This window comes from Myxocyprinus asiaticus, chromosome 3, assembly GCF_019703515.2.
Source record: "Myxocyprinus asiaticus isolate MX2 ecotype Aquarium Trade chromosome 3, UBuf_Myxa_2, whole genome shotgun sequence".
Classification (NCBI taxonomy): domain Eukaryota; kingdom Metazoa; phylum Chordata; class Actinopteri; order Cypriniformes; family Catostomidae; genus Myxocyprinus; species Myxocyprinus asiaticus.
The window spans coordinates 65,458,249-65,478,778 of NC_059346.1; the positions used below are offsets into that span (position 1 = coordinate 65,458,249).

Below are 20,530 nucleotides of genomic sequence, written 5' to 3' on the forward strand. Positions count from 1 at the left end.
TAAAGATAGACAAATGGGCTGTTTACACTGAATGCGTCCTTGCGCTAAAAAAGCAAGACGCAGTGCAATGAAAAGAGCAGAACACCATTGTCTCAAAGCGCATTTTTAACAGTTGAATAAAGGGTGCCTAACAATGCTTTAGCATGATTTACTTACCTTTAAGCCATCCAAGATGTGTATGTCTTTCCTTCTTCAGCAGAACCGCAATGAAGATTTTCATAAGCACATTTCAGCTCTGTATGTCCATACAATTAAAGTGTATGGGTGCCATGGCTATTTGATGTCTTTACTGGTAAATGTACCACATCTGCTATTCACACATGCAGTGGTTTCCATCTTTTTTTAGCTTTGTGAACTTTCACACATCAGCACCAAAATGCCATTAAACTCTGAGATGTAGTTAGTTATTTTATCAGTCGACAAATTTCTTCATCCGCTCGGATGAACTAAAAGATTACAGACAAAAACTGGGCATCACACACTAAACGACTGAGGATCACTCCGACTGTCAAATCGATCCAATCACAAATTCACGTGGAAACACACGCCCCCAGACACGAGACTGAGACATGAGTCGGAGGTGAGTGGCATTAAATGTTTTCTCCACTTTAAAGGAATAGTTCACCCAAAAATTATAATTCTCTCATGATTTACTTACCTTTAAACCATCCGAGATGTGTATGTCTTTCCTTCTTCAGCGGAACCGAAATGAAGATTTTCATAAGCACATTTCAGCTCTGTATGTCCATACAATTAAAGTGTATGGGTGCCATGGCTATTTGATGGTCCAAAAGGCATATTTAAGCAGCATAAAAGTAATCCACATGACTCCAGTCAATCAATGAATGTCTTCTGAAGCAAATCAATAGGTTTGTGTAAAAAATAAATAGATAATTAAAAATGTATTAACTTTAAAAAAATCACTTGCTGCCAGCAGTCGACGCATCACGCTGCTGTTGCGTGATTTTACACAATGGTGCATTCACGCAAGAAGTCTGAAGCATGTGCTTTGAATACAACAAAGTAACAAACGTCACGTGAGAGTTAGGTTATTTCACACTGTTTCCTAGCTCTGGCAGGAAGTAACAATTTATAGTTAAAAATGTTTTAATTATCGATTTGTTTCTTACACAAACCTATCGATTTGCTTCTGAAGACATTCATTGATCGACTGAAGTCGTAAGGATTACTTTTATGCTGCTTAAATATGCCTTTTGGACTGTCAAACAGCCATGGCACCCATGGTTGCCATGTGTTCTGACTAAATTAATAGATGCTGCAATGAGTTATAATTTTGTGTGATCAGTAACATGGCATTTATAAAAAAGTTTCCAGAAATGTTTCCGTATGTACTGTAGGTTGCACACTTCCACTGCGTACTATGTTAATGGTTTGTTCTCTGCAGGTTTATGAAAAATTTTTGGCAACATATGTAGTAGCATTTGGTATAGATACTAAGAAGCAAAATGTTGATGTCTGAGCCACAGCACCCCAGATAATTAAATGGCAAATATTTACAATTTGTTACCATTAACAATGGAATAATAACTAGCAGGCCCAGATCTAGAAGGTTACATTAGGGTGGCGATAACATCAGCAATTAGCCCTAAATCCGGCACTGGTAACTATAATTAAAAATAACTACTTCAGCTTAAAGGTGCACTCAGTAATTTTTTCCTAATTTAAAAAGTTTAACTTCAACAGAAATTAATTGTAATTTTAAAACATCTAAAATCATGACTACTGGCTGTGAATAGTGAATTTCTACAATGACATAAGTAACTGAAAACAATTGCATTTGAATGATGCTGCAACCACACCATTAGATATCAGCAGTCAAGTCTGAAGTCTTTAACACTGGAGTCCAAGTCAAGTCTGAAGTCTTTAACACTGGAGTCCAAGTCAAGTCTGAAGTCTTCAACACTGGAGTCCAAGTCAAGTCTGAAGTCTTCAACACTGGAGTCCAAGTCAAGTCTGAAGTCTTTAACGCTGGAGTCCGAGTCAAGTCTGAAGTCTTCAACACTGGAGTCCGAGTCAAGTCTGAAGTCTTCAACACTGGAGTCCGAGTCAAGTCTGAAGTCTTCAACACTGGAGTCCGAGTCAAGTCTGAAGTCTTCAACACTGGAGTCCGAGTCAAGTCTGAAGTCTTCAACACTGGAGTCCGAGTCAAGTCTGAAGTCTTCAACACTGGAGTCCGAGTCAAGTCTGAAGTCTTCAACACTGGAGTCCAAGTCAAGTCTGAAGTCTTCAACACTGGAGTCCAAGTCAAGTCTGAAGTCTTCAACACTGGAGTCCGAGTCTCGAGTCTTTTGTCATGAGTCTGAATTGAGTCTCGTGATCATTATTGCACTTCATTTCAAATCATGTAGAGGCTATATATGGAAGAATCAAACATCTGCCACTCCTTTTACCATGATGATTCAGATAAATCGCTAATCATTGCTTTATTCTGTGACTGTTTCAAGTAAACTGCATCTATAGCCAACATTTGGCAAGCGATCATTTTGACAAACTTTGCTAGTTGAATTGTAATGATAAATTATTTCATAAAGCTGCGCTGCTCAGCGTGAACCACTAGAGGGCACGTCTCTATCTGCAGGGGTTTATGAATATACACACAAATTGTTTGATATACAATGAGTACTTTCTAGATAAACTTGATAATTTATAGATATTGATTTCTAGATAACGTTCTAGATAGACTTGGTTTAGGTCAAATGAATACCTACGCTGGCTAAAACTTATTTAGCAGTTTTCTTATTCTACTATTTCTGAACATCTGGGTTTATTAGATTTTAATTTATTTTACATTTACACTCTGTTGACAACTTCCCCCTGTGGTGCATTTGTATATATTTCTTGCACACCTTTGTTTCCTATAATGAAATGGATTTCTCTAACCAGGTTGCCTTGCATTCTAATAAAGAACATACAATTTGAATCATGTTGGAGTACATTTAAAAGTTAAAAAAAATCGAATTGTGAATCGTCCATAAGTTTGATAAAAATCAAGATTTAATTTTTTTGCCATATCGCCCAGCCCTAACTTGCCTTCATGAAAGTTTACAATTGTTCTTTCATTTTTTTTTAACAGTGGAATTTGTAATAAGGCCATAACCACAGGTCAGACCATGGATGGATCCACATTACTGTGGTTAGGCTAATGTAGATAAAATTCATGAATCTTTTAGACAATCATGGAAGAAAGTTCTGTGGGTTTCGATCAAGTTAAAGGTGAGTGAATGATGACAGAATAATTATTATTTATAAAAATGAACTCTTATAGATTTGCCATAATCGAATTATTATGCATCTATACCAATTACCAGTTAGTGTTACTGCAGTTAAAACATTTTAGCATGGATAATGAGGTGTATTTTTAAAAACTTGTAATCGATGTTGATGCATGGCATACTGTTGTCTCTTTACCTCGTCAGTTTATGAGGTTTGACTTCCTCAAATAGAAGATTCTCAGAAATATTCAAATGGGTCACATTTGTTTTGTGGTCTCCGCTGGCTGCTGCGATATCGATTGAAGCACGACTGAATCATGCAAGTTTTGCTCTGTGCTGTGACTGTTCCAGAGCTCTGGCAGTCTTATCTCTGGATCACGTCGATGTTCGCTGTGGCAGTTTGCGCAAAAGCACGTTTCATTCGCCCCGCACAGATGCGTGTGCAAGTTATGAGAGTCATATTTAGTGCTTATAAGGTGCTGAATGCGGGATGAAGATTTTGTCGAGTCAAGTCAAGTCTGAAGTAATTTCAGGTTGAGTCTGAAGTCTATTAAAATGCGACTCGAGTCTGAGTCACTAACTTGAGTCCCCATCACTGGATGTCAGTGTAAGTCCAGACGACATCAACAAAAACTTACTGAGTGCACCTTTAAACTTTTTCTTAAACTTAAAATATTTTCTAGTAAGTTTAGAATCAAAGTCTGTTCTATTTAAGTTGCAAGTACTTTTTAAATCATATAAAGTAGCAACATTCCATTGTATTCCTAAACTTTAGAGAAATACATGTTTAAACGGCTTGCCACAATGCATGAAAATCTCCATTCGATAGGAACTGTACGGGACGGTCCGACTGTGTCTTTAAAAAACTCCTGAAAGCGTTTGAGAATGATGTCAGACTGAACGCAAAATCACTTCCTGAACTGAGAGAGAGAGAGAGAGAGAGAGAGAGAGCGCTGGCGTTCTAGCTCGAGATCAGTCGAGGTGAAGAGGGTATGTGTGAATCAAGACCCTAGAAACTTTCATCCGGTAAAGCGTCGCTCACTTATATGGAGGAGACACTCAGCGGGTAAATATATTCCACGCATTATCATTGGGTGTTTATGGCATGACTGAATGACGCATATGGGGCCATGTTTTATTTCCTACTTCATTTATGTACATTAATAGAGTACAGAAGCATTGATGGAGGTGCGCAAAGATCGGATTTCAGTGCAGCGGTCAATGGCAAATCGGGGGGAAACTTACGGTTTGTTTTCATTTTGAGATAATGTCTAAAGTAAAAAAATAAATCATAATAAAAAAAAAAAAAAAAAAAAAAAACAGAGAAATACGGCAGTGAAGGAATGCAGGTTGATTCGCTGGAATGTTTTATTGGGAGCAGAATGTGAGCATATTAAGTGTGTGTGTGTTTGTATGTGTGTGTGTGTGTGTGTGTGTGTGTGTGCATGAATGTATAAATGTTGTTTTAATGCAGAATAATGACCATAAAATTGCAATAGTAAGAACACCGTAATAATTTATTTCAACCAAATAACTCATTTAATGGGGCAGTTATCGTGAACGCTATCAAAAGTGTGCCTAAAAGTACAATAGTAGTATAGGCATGGTATTGCCATAGTAGTGCTTTGATATTCTTTCAAGTAACTTGGAGCACTTTTTTAAAATGTTTAAATTATTGAGGCCAGAAAAACTGATGCAAAATGAAAGACTCTAACTGACCACCGTAGAATACAGTATTTCGATTAGTAGTCGGCCAACAGTGTTGGATGTAATCTGATCACAAAGTAATTAGTTACTGTAATCAAATTACTTGTAGTGAAAGTATAACCATTTAAATTCTTGTTATCCAAGTACTAAAGCCCAAAGTATATTTTGTTTTTGACACAAACGCTAAGCACCTGCGTACAGTTGAATGCGAGCCTTTTCAAGTACACTTCATTTGAATGTGCGAACACAAGGCGGTTGACACATGCGTGATACGACTACTATGAGATACCAGATTATTTCTCTTCAAGAATTTAGACCCATCAAAATGTTGTTGTCCTTCAGACTGGAGTTATACAAATACAGGTATTTCCTGAACTGAATTAGTGCAAATAATTTCAGCCGCATGCACATACTGCATGTTCAGCAGTTAGAAAAATAAGGCTGTACGCGTTTAATGCTCGAGCACTTTGCTGATGACGAAATTTAGAAAACATAGCGTCCGCGTCTAACCGAAGTATACTTTTCATAATTACGTTTATTACATTTGAGTACATTACTTGGGTTACACATATTTTAAAAATTATTTATATACAATATATTTAAAACATTCATTATGTTTATGCGTACATCTGTTTGTGTTTCTGTGACAGGAATGACAACAATGAACAACAAAATATAGACATTATTTTAAAGATGTACTCAGTAATTTTTTCAATATGTAGTTTTGGACTTCCACTGACACCTAGGGGCATGGATGCGGCATCATTCAAACGCAATGTTTTTTTAGTTACAGATGCCATTGTTGAAGTTCACCATTCACACTCAGCCAGGATGATATTTAATCCCTGAATAGTCGCGATTATTAAATAACCGTCTGATCGTAGTTATTTGATCTAACTGTGATTATTGTGCACTTTAAATTTCAATCACATTTTAATGCCCAAATAAGGGAATTTTAAGCGAATATTCATTATTAATGCCATGAATGGCGCATTTGTGTGTCATTTTTTTTCCTCCCCTTTTCTCCCCAATTTGGAATGCCCAATTCCCAATGCGCTCTAAGTCCTCGTGGTGGCGTAGTGACTCGCCTCAATCCAGGTTTGAGATTGCCTCAGCTGCCTCCGCATCTGAGACCATCAATCCGCGCATCTTATCACTGTGCTTGTTGAGCACATTACCGCAGAAACAAAGCACGTGCGGAGACCCACGCTATTCTCCGCGGCATCCACGCACAACTCACCACACGCCCCACTGAGAGCAAGAACCACACTTTATAGCAGCCAAAAGGAGGTTACCCCATGTGACTCTACCCTCCCTAGCAACCGGGCCAATTTGGTTGCTTAGGAGACCTGACTGGAGTCACTCAGCACGCCCTAAATTCGAACTCGTGACTCCAGGGGTGGTAATCAGCATCAATACTCGCTGTGCTACCCAGGCCCCCGTGTTTGTGTGTCATTGAGTTGAACTCTGAGTGTCACTGAGCTGCACCACGGACATCAACTGATGGAGCAGCTCATGTCTGGAATGAGTACGTGAAACTTTCAGCACTCTGAAGCGCACACCGTCAGCAGAGGCTTGTGCCAAACTCCCGCGAAAGTATAAACGAGCAAATATAAACTTTGATAATGAACGCAAAGCACTCCGGTTTCACTTTAATTTAACAATCGCGTGATGGAACATGTTCCTGGACATATCGGGTTCATACACACAATGGGCCTCATTCATGAAACTTTCGTAAATATATGAGTAAATTCTGTGTAATTTGCACGTAAAATGGAACTTCCCGAAAACTGTGCACCGGATTCGGATGTTTCGTACTCACCAGATTTGTTAGTAAAACGTGTGTATGCTAGTGAATTCCAAACATTTGTAAACAGGGGGTGTGTGCACGTTCATTCACAATTATCATAATCCACACCCATAGAAACGCCATATAAGGAAAGCTTCAGACTCGCTAGTAAATGAGAATAGGAAGCTTTTAACATATATGCGAATAGCAATAAAAGTTATTTATTCATTTTTTTCAAATGGAATGCATTCACATCGTAAAATATTGATTTAGCAAACACTCGCATGTTTGTTCTAAAAAGAAAGTGAGGAACTTACAGTCATCGCATATTTTTGCTGTTATTGGAGGTTCTTTTGTCAATAAAAACTGTTTGAAATGAAGCCCATTATTTATGGGTTTAACAGTATTATACCATTGACCATACATTATCAACTGAATGTGATTTACTGATGCTGAGCTCATATCAAATATAAAAAAATAACCAGTCACGTAAGTGGCATGAATTATTATTTTTTTTTTTTTTGTTGAGAAAATCAAACACAAACTGCGTCTTTCCATGAATCTTTCATCCCATGTCAAGAACTTCTGCTGGAAAAATTATAAGCAGAGTTGGGGAAAAAATGATAGCCTACTTTGAAAAAATAAATGCAAGCAGCAAAGAAACGTTTCTAAATAAAAGTCTTTTTTTTATTTAATGTTATTTTTTAAGGTTAATTTCACTAATTTAATTATTAGTTGTTTTTTTTTCATTACTTATTTAATTTTAGTTCTATCAAAATGTAGTCATGGCAGTTTGTCTGAAAGAACACAACATGTACGGATGTCTTACACACGATTTACACGTGGTCGGGAGCAGGTGTAAAATTTTGTTCGTATTTGAAAATACAAAAAGTTTCATGAATCAGAAAATTTACATCAGAACGGCTTTACGAATGATTTACACAAACATTTTGTTCGTATTTGAAAATATGAAAACTTATGAATCCGAAAATTTACGTCAGAACGGCTTTAATAATGATTGGCATTCATTGTGCTCGTGTTTCATGAATGAGGCCCATTGTTAATGACACAGAGTGACACAGAGGAGGTGACGCACGCTTACTCTGTTTCTGTGGAATGATAAAATGATGAAACGAAATCTCAAAGGTTTTGCTTCATGAGAAATAAAGGCTTGTGGGTTTAATCAAAGAGCATTCAAATAATGTGTGAAAATGAAGAAATTAGGACAGAAATAGTTTACTATTGCATAATATAATATCATTTTTATTATATTTTTTACCAAAAAAAAATATATTTTTAAACTAAAAATGTAAACTAAACTAAAGACATATTTAAAGTATTAAGAAATATTTTGATATTTAAAACATTCTTTTTCGTGTAATTCATAAGTTTTTAAAGCCTTAAAAGGAAATCCTATTTTTATCATACATTTTGTATATAAGGTTACTGATATGACTGGATTCCTCATCTCATGTGAGTGCTGATGATTTTATACATGTGTTTCAAAATTACTATTCATTTGTTTAGAAGTCAAATGTTTTAAAGGAGGAAAAAAATGTCTGAGTGCACCTTGAAATTCGTTGAGTGGAAAAACAACTTTTCTGTGAAAATTGTTTTAGAATATAGGCCTAATTTAAAAGTAAAGTAATTAATAATATTTCTGAGTAACTTACCCAACACTGTTAACCAATGTGCAGGTTTTTAATATTTGGTTTCCACCAAACCTGAATGTGTGGTTACAGCCTTGGTAAAATCATGAATTTCATTATTCCTTTGCTTTTATATACACTTTAATTATTTAGTGTCATTTACTTTTCAAAGTTTTTCAAAGTGCTTGTTTTGTTTTTAAAAGTTCCAAATGTCAGTTTTCCAGGTGTTATGTTAAAGCATATGTTTATGATCAGCAGTTCAATGTAGCATGAATCCTCAGTTTGATTTGTTCATTGAAACCGGATGTCATTTTTAACTCTAAATACCACAAAACAACCACACACTCGCTCAGACCAACTAAATATTGGTTTGAGACGTATTGAATCAGATTTGATCGAGTCCTGCAGTTTCTTGAGTTCATATTGTCTTCAAACAGGTCCAGCTCTCTGCTATTGAACTTTAGTTTGGGCTCTTTGGGTGTTTGTTGCTTTAAGATTATTCAAACAATGACTAAATTGTAGAAAGGAAGTTTGGTCAGAGGAGAAAGTGTATTGCCGCATAGAGCATGTGTGTGTGTGTGCTGTCTGTTGCGTGCTGCTGTCTGGTTTCCAAGACATGTGACTGTGCACAATGCCCTCTTTCCTATGCAACTAAAATGTGCTCCATGGTATTTCCTGCACATGCTCCCTGATCTCTCTCTCTCTCTCTCTCTCTCTCTCTCTCTCTCTCTCTCTGTCTGTGAATTGATTATATCACATATTTGATGTGTGCAGTGAGTGAATTTAACAGACCAGTATGCAGTTACCCCTTAGTGGTTTTATATTTATTTAAAGTCAAGCATTGTTGCCATACCACATATCCCAGTACTATAGTTATGGTTTCTCCACTACTGTGGTCTGATACAGGTCTGTAAAGTCACAGGACTTCATTTCACGGGTACACTGCTTTAAATTTCACACCAGCTGTTACTGTGAACAACCACAATATGAATGCAGCAGAGTTTCTGTGCACATATGGTGTTTTCAATGGCTGATTCTTAAACTACTATCCCCAATCTAAAATATGTATTTACAGCCTTACAAAGATACTTCAACCGCATCACTGTAAGTTTGGAATTCTTATATTCTGTCAGTATCAGTCAGCTTCTGTGTGTCTTGTTAAAGTTTCTATGTACTGGACTACAGCAAGCATGCGTACTAGAGTGAAAATGAACATTTGAACCTGTTTATTCATTTGAAAGTCAATGGATGTGGTTATGTTTTGTTCTCTAAAGATTAAAACAAGGTTAAACCATCAATGTTGATGTTTTTATGCAGAGCAAAGGTTGGAATACTACAAATGTATTTTCTGAAATAGTTTTGTGTTCCCTCGCAATACCTTTATCCATCCCTTATGAAAATGAACCATGGTTTTACTACAGTCAAATATTAGTCGTACTAAAGCTAAAACAAATTATTAAAATATATCTGAAAATTGTTTACTTGTTCGTTTTCTACCCACTGCTAGAGTATTATTACATTTATTACAGCCCTCAGTGAACAAGCTAAAAGCGAAAGTGTAAAAGTACGCTGAAAATAAGGAGAGGTAAACACTTATAAATAAATATCTATGATAATAAACAGAAATTTGTTTTCATTTCTTACTGTTAAAAACTATGGCTGTCAATAGAATACACTAATCAGGATTAATCTCATGATTTCAGAATGAATAATGTCAAATTCAGCAAATGTTCACCTTTTTAAAAAAATCTTTTCTAAAGCACCATCATATATGGCCCCCTGAGGGTCACCAGACCCAAGTTTAAAAAACCCTGCTCTAAGGGGCTCCGTAGAATGCCATAAACCAGCGGTTCACAACTAGCTTTGCTGCAGATTTTACATTAATCATCAAGTGACAAATTAACTATGTTTGCCAAAGTTGTTCAATATATTGTACAATAGTTAACAAAAATGCCCTAAAAAGTAAACACTGAAATTAATATATTAATATTATATTGTATATAATATTAATACTGTATTACTTTAAAATGTATAGGCCCAACAATTTGCAACATGGGCAGATAGGAAAATTGGCAGTTTTGGTTTCTAAATGAGGGTTTCTAGAATCTTAATGGTTCCATGCTCTTTGATAGCCAATAATTTACTGCACAAAACACATGGTGATTGACACAAACTATATTTATTCTTGTTGTAGGTGGACCCATAATCGATGTAGTCTGGGTTGTATTTTCTTTGACCTTGTGTAGTTTTGTTGATGGTTTATGAGGATGAGGGCATGTCACACAACCTGTCTATGTTGTCATCTGTCTTATTTGGCTAGTTTCTACCAAGTGACAGATGAATTTGCACAAAAATAGAGTAGAGTTTGATTGGTTGCACAAACTTTAACATCAACGACAACATATATGGGAAGCGTTTTCACCTCCCTTTTAAAAGTTAATCCACCTATTTATTTAGCAATTTTGATTTTATGGTAAGTTGCATTTTGTTATTTGCATTTAGCATTGTTTTTCCCTGCTGTCTGTGACTCTGTCAGAACAGACCTGCGACCCACCACTGTTGTATGGTATTTCATACTTGAAGTTATATGATTATACATGCAATGTGATGTGGAATGGTTATAAAAGGGAGTAAATTAGGTCATGAGGCAGATTGACTCCTTTCTGCAGTGATTTCGTCATCGGTGCAGTGTGCATTCTTACACAATATGCAAGGCTGTGTGTTTGAGTCTCAATACATGCCTGTAACAGTGCCGTCTTTGGTTTGGCCGGTCGCCACATCTCTGATGACGCGCAACAGCTGTATTTTTGCACCGTGTCCTGAGTTGGCTTCCCGAGGCCTCGCTCTACCAAACATTCCACATGGGGCTGAGGGGCACTCAGGGTTTGTTGGGTTTGCCTGACACTCTCTGCCCCTCGCTGGGCTGAACCCTTGACGGGCCCCTGAATTAAACAAGCCTGCACATCAGTAATTACATCTCAGGTCCAGGGACTCTACTGTACTGTAATGATTCTATAGTTTGCTCACTGATGTCAGTGTGTGATGTATCCTCTCATTATACATTTACTCATTTAACAGAGGCTTTTATCCAAAGCAGCTTGCAAATGAAAATAATACAAGCCCAAGTAATTCTAATCCACGGGAGAACACAAGAAGCATTGCTGTCATACCAAATTATAATGGAGGACCAAAATCATCAGTGTTTTATTTGTTATTTTTTTTATAATATTTCTGATGTTTGGATGAAGGTTGAGTTCATTCCATCACAGAGGGAATGATATCGATAATAGACAGACAGTGTTGGGTAGATTACTTCTGAAATCTGGTACTGATTATAAATTAACAGGTTACTCAAAAGTAATTCACTACAAATGACTAATGAAATCTCTAAAATTGTTATCAGATAACTGACTTTGCGGATTACTTTGTTGAAAAAGTAATCACATTACTCATTACTTTTAAGTTACTTTAAAAAAACAAACACTTTTCACAGAAAAGCTTGTGTTTTTCAGATCAACAAATTCAAAATGTCTAAATTTCCTCTTTGTTCATTGACCCATCAGGGGGCGCACACCTCTCAGCTCACAAAACACAAACAGATGTACTTACTAACAAAACTCATGTTTCAAATTTATCCTACATATATAATAATATTTTAGAAATATGTGTAACCCAAGAAAGTAATTAAAGGTTATTAACTTATTTGAAAGCCAGTAACTGTAATCTGATAACAAGAATTGAAAATGTAATGTGCAGCACTACTTTTTGTACTAAGATGTAATTAGATTATATCCAACACTGTAAATTATTGATCAAACAACTATAACTGTTATCAGTACCATAATATTTTAAATGACATATTTTAGGTAATCCAGTCTGATTACTTTTGGATTACTTATTGATTGCTTTTTGCATGTTACACTAAAAAAAGTATTTTTGCTGCTCGTTCAATATATTTAAAGTTAACTAAAATAACAAAATTCTAGAAAATGTTTTTGCATTCTCTCCATTTAAATTTGTCAAATGGAAATTGACTCAATCCATTTGAGTTGGGTCTACATGAATACTTTTTGTGGTGTTAATGTAGCATTGATGAAAGTGAGCAGGGAATTTCCATTTCACAGCTTGCTTTGCATGGGACTCAGTTGTGTAATGTTAACATTAAGTTAAATTTGAGTTATTTTATGTGGTTTTGTTCATGAATATAGTGTTTAATGTTTTGTTATGTTGAGATTTAGAAGATTTTTCTGATATGTTGGTGTTTTGGGGGTTATCATTTAGAGATGTGTGGAATGACTATTTTCACTGATGTTTAAATGAAACTTTTGGAGTCTAAAATGAAACCAACCTTCAGAAAAAAATGTTTTTATGTGACTCATTTCAAATAGTTAATCTATTCCAAATCCAACACTAAATTCCACTGAAAAGTGGCATTTGTCTGTGATGTACTCGCCTGCATTAGCATCATTGTACATTAAATATAGAACATGACATGCATTCACCTTTAGTCGAATACAGGTTTATTTATTGAAAACAATTGTATGAATAGTACAAGACCAATGGCACAACCCAAATAGCCTATTCTAAATGGAATTCACCAAGTAAAAGTTACTTAACATATTAAAACAGTCAGGACATTGTTGAAAATAATTAACAGGTAGACTAAGCCAAATCTGCGAGAGAGAAAAAAATGCGCTGAAAAGTTGCACGTATTTCACGACATGCAGTTGTGCATTAGCCATTGATCTAATATGACAGCTGTTTTGTAAAGAACGTTAACCAATAACAGTTACGATGTAAAAAAAAAAAATGCTATAGGATAGAAAAAATAGGCCAGTGATGTAGCCTGCAATAAACCTAATGTGACATGCAGACAGAATAAAAGATAGTTTAACCTGTTAAGCAGTCGGCACCTCGTTGAAAATAGCCTTCTTAATCAGCAGATTAAAACTATGTATACTCAAAAGCATACATATTTGGATGAGCAAAATTAACACGTCGACATGGTCCGGTGAAAGACGGGACTTGACTCACAGCTAAATCCTGCGCTTGAGAGAGCCCAATCAGCGGGGAATTAACTTATAAGCATGCACAGATTTAAAGAAGACTCAAATGTGAAAACATCCGACTTTCAAGCTGTTCGCTTCCCGCCAAAGTGATTTCATAGATTCTTAGCTTTGCTGAGTTTGCTTGTCTAGAGAGGATATTTTCCTGCGTGCACCACGAGTGAGAGATAATATTTGTATGATTAATTCTGTTTAAAATATGTAACATTAATATGACAGTAATTTAAGTGCAGCCTCTTTTAAAATATAAAGCCAAACATAAATGTGTAAAAATGTTGAACAGTTTAATGGGGAAAAATATTAACCGACTAGTAATTCCAGTGTCGACTAGCAGCATCAGAACCGTTTAGTCGACTAGAGAAGAGTGGAGCTTGAGCTAACGATGAGAACAGGTAGATGTTTCACATGAAACTTGCTTGCTTCACTGAGCAAATGTTGTGATAACCATAGCATAGTTACTAAACTACACTCTGTAGTGCTTCCAACCAGCATGTATTTAGCATGCTAACATTCACTTTCACTAGTTAGTACATAAAGAGAGATTTATTTGAGTTTCATTGACACGTCTTATTTTGTTGGGTTTGCCCAATTCAACTAGGTTCACAGAGTGTTTGTGTTGAGAATACATAGTAATTTTTATGAAAACTCATTTCAAACACATGGAACGCTGTCTACGATTAAATCAAGTTCAGCTAAAGAGATGAAAAATCGAATCATTGATAAATGTATTAAATAAACATCAGTCAACATGAAATCAAACTATTTGTCAGCCGCTGAGTAAAACCAAAGTTCTTAAAGGGTCATGAAAAACAAACACTGTTACTCAAGATGGAAGACAATGATAATATTTCAGACCTCTTTTAATTTAGGAGAATAATCAGTAAATTCTGCATCCGGCATAAAACCTGTGCCAAGTCAAATATGCGGATCACGGATGGTCCACTGTGGCGACCCCTAACCGGAGGCAGCCAAAAGAAGAAGAAGGATCAGTAAATTCTGCACCAGTTATTGTCATTGGCTGATAGGTAATGTAGGATAATCTATAGGCCTATGTAATCATGTAATCCATAAACAGTAACTGTGATCTGATTACACAAATTTTAAAATGTAATGTAATCCAATTTCAGGTACATCATTTTGTAATCTGACTACAAATCCAGATTCATGTGATCCGTTACTTCCCAACTCTGTAGACAGAGTTTGGTAATTTTGTTACTAAGTGTTAGTAGAGTCATTCTCTACTGTTTGTCCTGGATTTTTTTTTAATAATTCTATTTGAAAAGGTTACTGCTGAATTTTCAATAAATCATATTTTCTCACCTCAGGCCCAAAAAAACAGGGCCGTAACTGCTGTAGACAGTGACATTGAGGAACCACCCTAAAGCCCCCGTTCGCACATGCAAGCAACTTGCTGCAAAAAAAGAGACAAGATGTCATTGTTTTTCAATGAGAGCTGGCAACTTCCGGCGACACGAGTGACCGTTGGCTACAAGATGTGGGTGTGTCCTGCGATTTCAAAAATGTGAAAACCAATAAATAAATACTTTTAACCCCATCAGAATGAGTTTGGAATTTTTATATTCCTTCTTAAATTTGAATAGATAATTATAAATTCTGACAGTATTACTCAATTTCAGTATGCCTCGTAATAAAGTGTCAATAACGTAAGAAAAAATATGAATAACTATCAAACCCATCACAAGAAGTTTGACATTTACATAGGCCTACAGTACTTGTATTTTGTCTAGATAATTGAGTACATTCTGGCAGTATTACTCAGTTTCGGTATGCCTCGTAATAAATCATTCATAAAAACAACGACATTATTTCAACCCTGTCACATTTTGAGGATAACAGCCTTAGCTAGCAAATATCATTGCGCCACCACATTCTTTACAGTCAGTGTTCCTATTATTTTTGTACATCTTTGACTTTGTATGTTATTTTTTTCTCTGTTTATACTCCGCTTTCGATAACTGAGTTAAATTGTTGAAATTGCAGCCAATATAAGTGTAACAACTGGCCAACACAATAAAATATCGATATAGACCCATGATGTTTCTCTTTCAAAACTAAATGTTTTGGGGTTGAACGTTACAAGGTTGAAGATCGGTGCAAAAATTGTAGATGGGAAATCTAGACAGTTTTCTGAATCCGGGATTAAGGTTCATGTAATATGTAGCCCATGTTGTTTACAGTGACTAAACGCCCTCTGATCTAGGCATGTATTAATAGTAACGACTCACCTGTCACTCTTTCTGCCATGCAAATGAGATACTGCTTTAACTGGTCTTACTGTATGCATTAAGAATGACTGGATCAAACGCAGTTTTATCAGAGAGTATGACATGTTGAGTTAGGAATGAAATGTGGGTGGAATGACCTTTTTTTCTTGTTGTGTAAACAGTGTGTTATCAGTCTATATACTGTTCACGGAAAGCTGTTCACACTTAATTGTGTTTCTGTGTACTTGGATCAGCAGGAAAATATGGGATGGAAGAGATCAGGGTCGTCATATAGAGATAGACAGAGAGGTAGGTGTGTTACAATAAACATGTTTTTATGTAACTGTGAAACATTTAAGCAATGATCTGTAGTGAGTGTTGCTTGAAGACACTGAATTTATGATTTACTGTAGATCTTGGACTGGAGGTTTAATAGTTTGTTCAATTAAAGGCCCTTTCTTCTTTCTTGCCCTTCCCCCTCTTTCTCTTTGTGAGATTTCTGGTAAGTGACATGGCTGGCCTTTGGCATAATGCCTGGCATGATCACATGGTATGGATGCCACACCAGTTTATGTGTGTGTGTGTGTGAGTCTGTGAATTATTCCTAATGAATGGCTGTGTGTATAATGTATATAATTCCAGCGGGGCAGAGCTCACTGTGACTGTAAACACTATAAAGCTCTGATGAATTTACACTTAAGCAGCATTGTGTTGTGTGTTCTTTCAGAAGAAATGGGTGCTATAGTATCTTGTGCCAACTGCTGTATTTGATTCACATGTTAAAACTCGCACACGCTGTGCAGGTGAAGCCGCTAGTTGCCTCAACAAGCAGACTAACATGTTTTTGTTTTATCACTGTCCAACTTTTCTTGTTAATTTATGCAAATGTATTGCTTGACAAAGTTGATAAGGTTTTTAACTTTATATATGAGGAATTCTCACAATGCAGCAGCAAAGGGATGTTGTCCAAATGAATAGTCCTTAATACTTTTACAAGAATCCAAAGTTCTAGTGTGGCTATTTTTATGTACAGGACATACTGTTTTATATTTTCTGATACATTTTAATTTGATTACGGCGTTCTTGTCCTGTGTAGTAGTTCTTTCTGTCCGGTTCTGTATTCACACCTGTTCTGTATGAGCTCTGTGTGCTGTGATCCAGATATTCTGGTTCTGATCCAGCAGAATGTGTGGAAACTCTCTGGAATCCGAGGAACACACGGAGCAGCACACAGTATCCAGTACACAGCTCAATGTGCCATTCCTTTAACTCAAAGTCTTGTATAATGTTCTTTATGAACTGGTAATGATAAATCAGAGAAGAATTACATGATGAGAAATTCTAAGGACTAACAAACATACATGTCCAGTGTACAGCAGTCTGTGAAAATGGACTTTTTAGAATTTGTTGAATTATTATGTGGGGTCAGTTCGTCAAACATACATTAAACATGATGGTCTGGGAATGTTCACTCGAAGAACTCTTAAGAAACTACAAGATGAATGTCAATGTTTGTTTGCAGCTCCCTGGAGTAATTCAGTCACGAAACTTTCATTTGACCAGTTTTGGGGGAGTTCCCTTGTATTTCACTAGCACTACTAATAGATTTTAGTGTCTTGAGTTTTTTGTCATTGTACATTTTGGATGTGAGCTTTAGCTGCTAATGCATTCAGTGCTTCCAGTCTTTACTCTGCAAATGTTGTTTTGTAATGGATCACTTTCAAACATCTTTGAAAATGATGTCATCTGTTTGGTTAATTCTAGTAGATGTTCATATTTAGGGTCGATAACAAATCAGTGTATACAAAATCTTTAAAAACAAATCTAGTTTAAAATGCATGTGCCAAGTTCTTAGAAATGTAATATTTGTATTCATGTTGGTTTCATATGGTTTTGAAAAACTTGTAGAGCATTTTAAGCAGAAGTTTTGAAAATGTCAAATGGTAGCTATTACCATCAAGGAAAAAGTAATAAAATAGTTATTGTTCACATCTTGATTATTATTTTCATGAATCTTTTTTTAAGAATTCAGAAAACTTTACCATTTGACAGCTTGAACTAATCTTGTCATTTAAAGGCTAAATTATTCGATATTCTTAAGAGACTTGACACGCAGTCATGAGGGTCTACAGGGGCCCTCTCTGTGACCTAATTTGATTGTTTTATAGTTTTCATGATCTATAGCAGGGGTCGGCAACCTATGGCATGTTAGGGGTGTAAATGGGATGTTTCATCATGATACAATCTTGAATTGATTCTCTTTGCCTGAGATCCAATATTTGCCGATACTTCAAAGTCTGCCGCGATACGATTCGATTCAGGGGCCTGCGATCGATATTCCGATATTATGTGCCTATTTTACAAAATCAGTAAATTTTTTATTTGCCCTCAAATGCAACCAAAAGATAATTTATTTTATTCAGCTCTCTGTATACACATTGGGACATCCACAACAAAATAAGGTACTTCAGATGTTGAAAAAAATTATACAGATATATAATATAAAAAATAAAGTCACACACAAGTGATCATCACAGCTTATTTTTCAGTTTAATCCAATTCAAAGTACTTGCATACACATGACTTGTTTCCAACTGTCCGTGCTATCCCCAGTTTTCTTGGCTACAACTTCCACAGTTGTAATGAAAAATTCTGTTACAGTTAACTGGGATAAATGTTAGTTAGGGTGTTGATGTGTAGATGTGTAAAGACTTATAACTGATGCTGGAGATTAGCAGGCGTTTCTCTTGCCCTCATTAGTGCTGTTCAGAATGTCGGCATTGCCAAGATGTTTCACATGGTTGAACTTCTCCATGGTGCTTTAAAATAGCAAATTCTCATGTAAAATTCAAATAGGTTACATGCGCAATGATATCGATGGAAGCCCGAATTAATCGCGTATGTGAGCCGCTCTGCATTTGTCACGAGAGCTTGCATTTTAAGGAGCGCCCGGATGACGCACGCGCACTAATCCTGTCACTGGTCTGGAGCTCATGTTTCGCGGGAAGCCAGGTTGATGCGCGCGCACAGATAGCAGAGAACAGTGTGGCTTCGGAGACCCCGTGCATATCCATGTCCCACATGAAAAGCGTATTTAGTGTTCATAAAGTCAAATTAATGTAATATGGTTGCTTCATTGCCTGACGGAAATGTGCACAGACGTGGCTGACATGAGAGTATTTAAAATAAAGGTGTATCTTAAAAAATGTCTGTATCGGTATTTACGCATTGTATGGATAACATTGGATCGTTGGTCATTGGATCGATGTATCGATCCAGATCGATGGATTGTTACACCCCTATGGCACGTGTGCCAGCATTGGTGTGCGGAGGGGTAATCACTGGCACGCCAGCACCGGCGAGAGAGGAGTAGACTATTTTATTTAAATAAAATTCCACACCTGCATCCCAATCTACATCTTGATGTAATCCTTCCTCATGATCACGTGGCGTGTTTCCATGAGCTGAATGGGAGGCTAAACCAAAAGTTAAAATGTGATGAGACTGCAGTATACCCAACAGACTCATGCAGCGCATGCAAGCCATTCCCGCATCACGAGCCGGCAGCGCTTCTCTTTCGGATAATTGCGCGCGTAAACGCTGCACGGATGACAGCCTACATTCCGTGTTTCATTTGTTTCTTTATGCTTTCAGAACAACACGTCATGCAATAAGGAAAACACCACTATTAATCCTTGAGATTTCCAACCCAGCATACAGTTACACCCTCCTTAAACCATGATCACACACAAAATTACATTAAACGTTTAAAAGAGAAAACATAAACCCACATTGTGGTGTTCTGCAAATAAAGTTTTGGGATTTTGCAGGTGACGATTAACCGAAAAGGGCTGAATATTTGATCGGCTTGCGAGTCTCGTCTCTCTCCCATTCAGCTGATGAAAACATGCTGCGTGATCATGAGAAAGGATTACATCAAGATCAACATGGAATGCAGGTGCGAAAAAGTTAATATATAAATAAAAGAGCCTGCTCCTCTCTCACTGTTGCTTGCGTGCTCGTAATTATCCCTCTGCGTGATTTTGAAAAATGTATAAGACATAATATAAGAAATATTTAAGATTGCACACAATTTTGTGATCAGAAATCAAATAAGCAAATTTGTGACATTAACTGTGTTAACTCATTTTGTACAAAAGGACAGGTTTTCTTTCATTAAAGCACTTTCACAAGATGCTCTGTGAAAATTCACATGCAGGATCATGATTATATCATGATCGTCGGGTTTTGCAAAAACAATTCTCTCAAACTGTTATGCTGATAATATCATTTTTAATGAAAAATAAACTATTAAATTAGAGAAACGCGAAATATAAAAATGTTCACAAGTGGATTCAAACATACGCAATATATATATATATATATATATATATATATATATATATATATATATATATAATTATTATTATTATTTTTATTATTTTTTTAGGGCAGGGAGCGTCAGCACAGTCATTGACCAGGAAAAAAATGCTACTCCATGTCAAAAAGGTTGCCGACCCCTGATCTATAGCCACAATATTGAGCCATTATTCTTTGTGGTTTTTGCTGCGCTTGTATCCAGGGTTGGGGAGTAATGGGATACGTTACAGGATTCAGTTTTTAAAATACAAAATATAAGTAACTGTATTCCATTGCAGTTACAATTTAAATTGTTGATAATCAGAATGCAGTTTAAAAAGTATTTTGATTACTGAAGAGATTACTTTGCATTTTATTGTCATTTGTTTCATTTAATATTTAGTCCTTTCAGATGAAAAACATTTATACATATAAATGATGCGATCCAAAGTGCATTTGAACAGCGGTGAAACACTTTCTTATGAAGTGTTACATTCATACG

General features: G+C 36.2%; 2 protein-coding genes across 11 annotated transcripts in view; both read left to right on the forward strand.

Moving 5' to 3' along the window:
• LOC127422925 (transmembrane protein 250-like) overlaps positions 1–20,530 on the forward strand; it is a 70,562-nt gene that overhangs the window by 19,368 nt on the left and 30,664 nt on the right. The window lies entirely within an intron of this gene.
• LOC127422739 (nucleus accumbens-associated protein 2-like) overlaps positions 4,153–20,530 on the forward strand; it is a 70,294-nt gene continuing 53,916 nt past the window's right edge. For 2 of the 8 annotated variants that reach the window (XM_051666480.1, XM_051666523.1), the window contains exons 1-2: positions 4,175–4,299; positions 15,927–15,978. The gene's annotated coding sequence lies outside the window, so the exon portion shown is untranslated. Of the gene's footprint in view, positions 4,480–14,427; positions 14,470–15,923; positions 15,979–20,530 lie in introns of those variants that run through there. The other 6 variants (XM_051666461.1, XM_051666499.1, XM_051666489.1 and 3 more) reach the window with 5 other exon arrangements.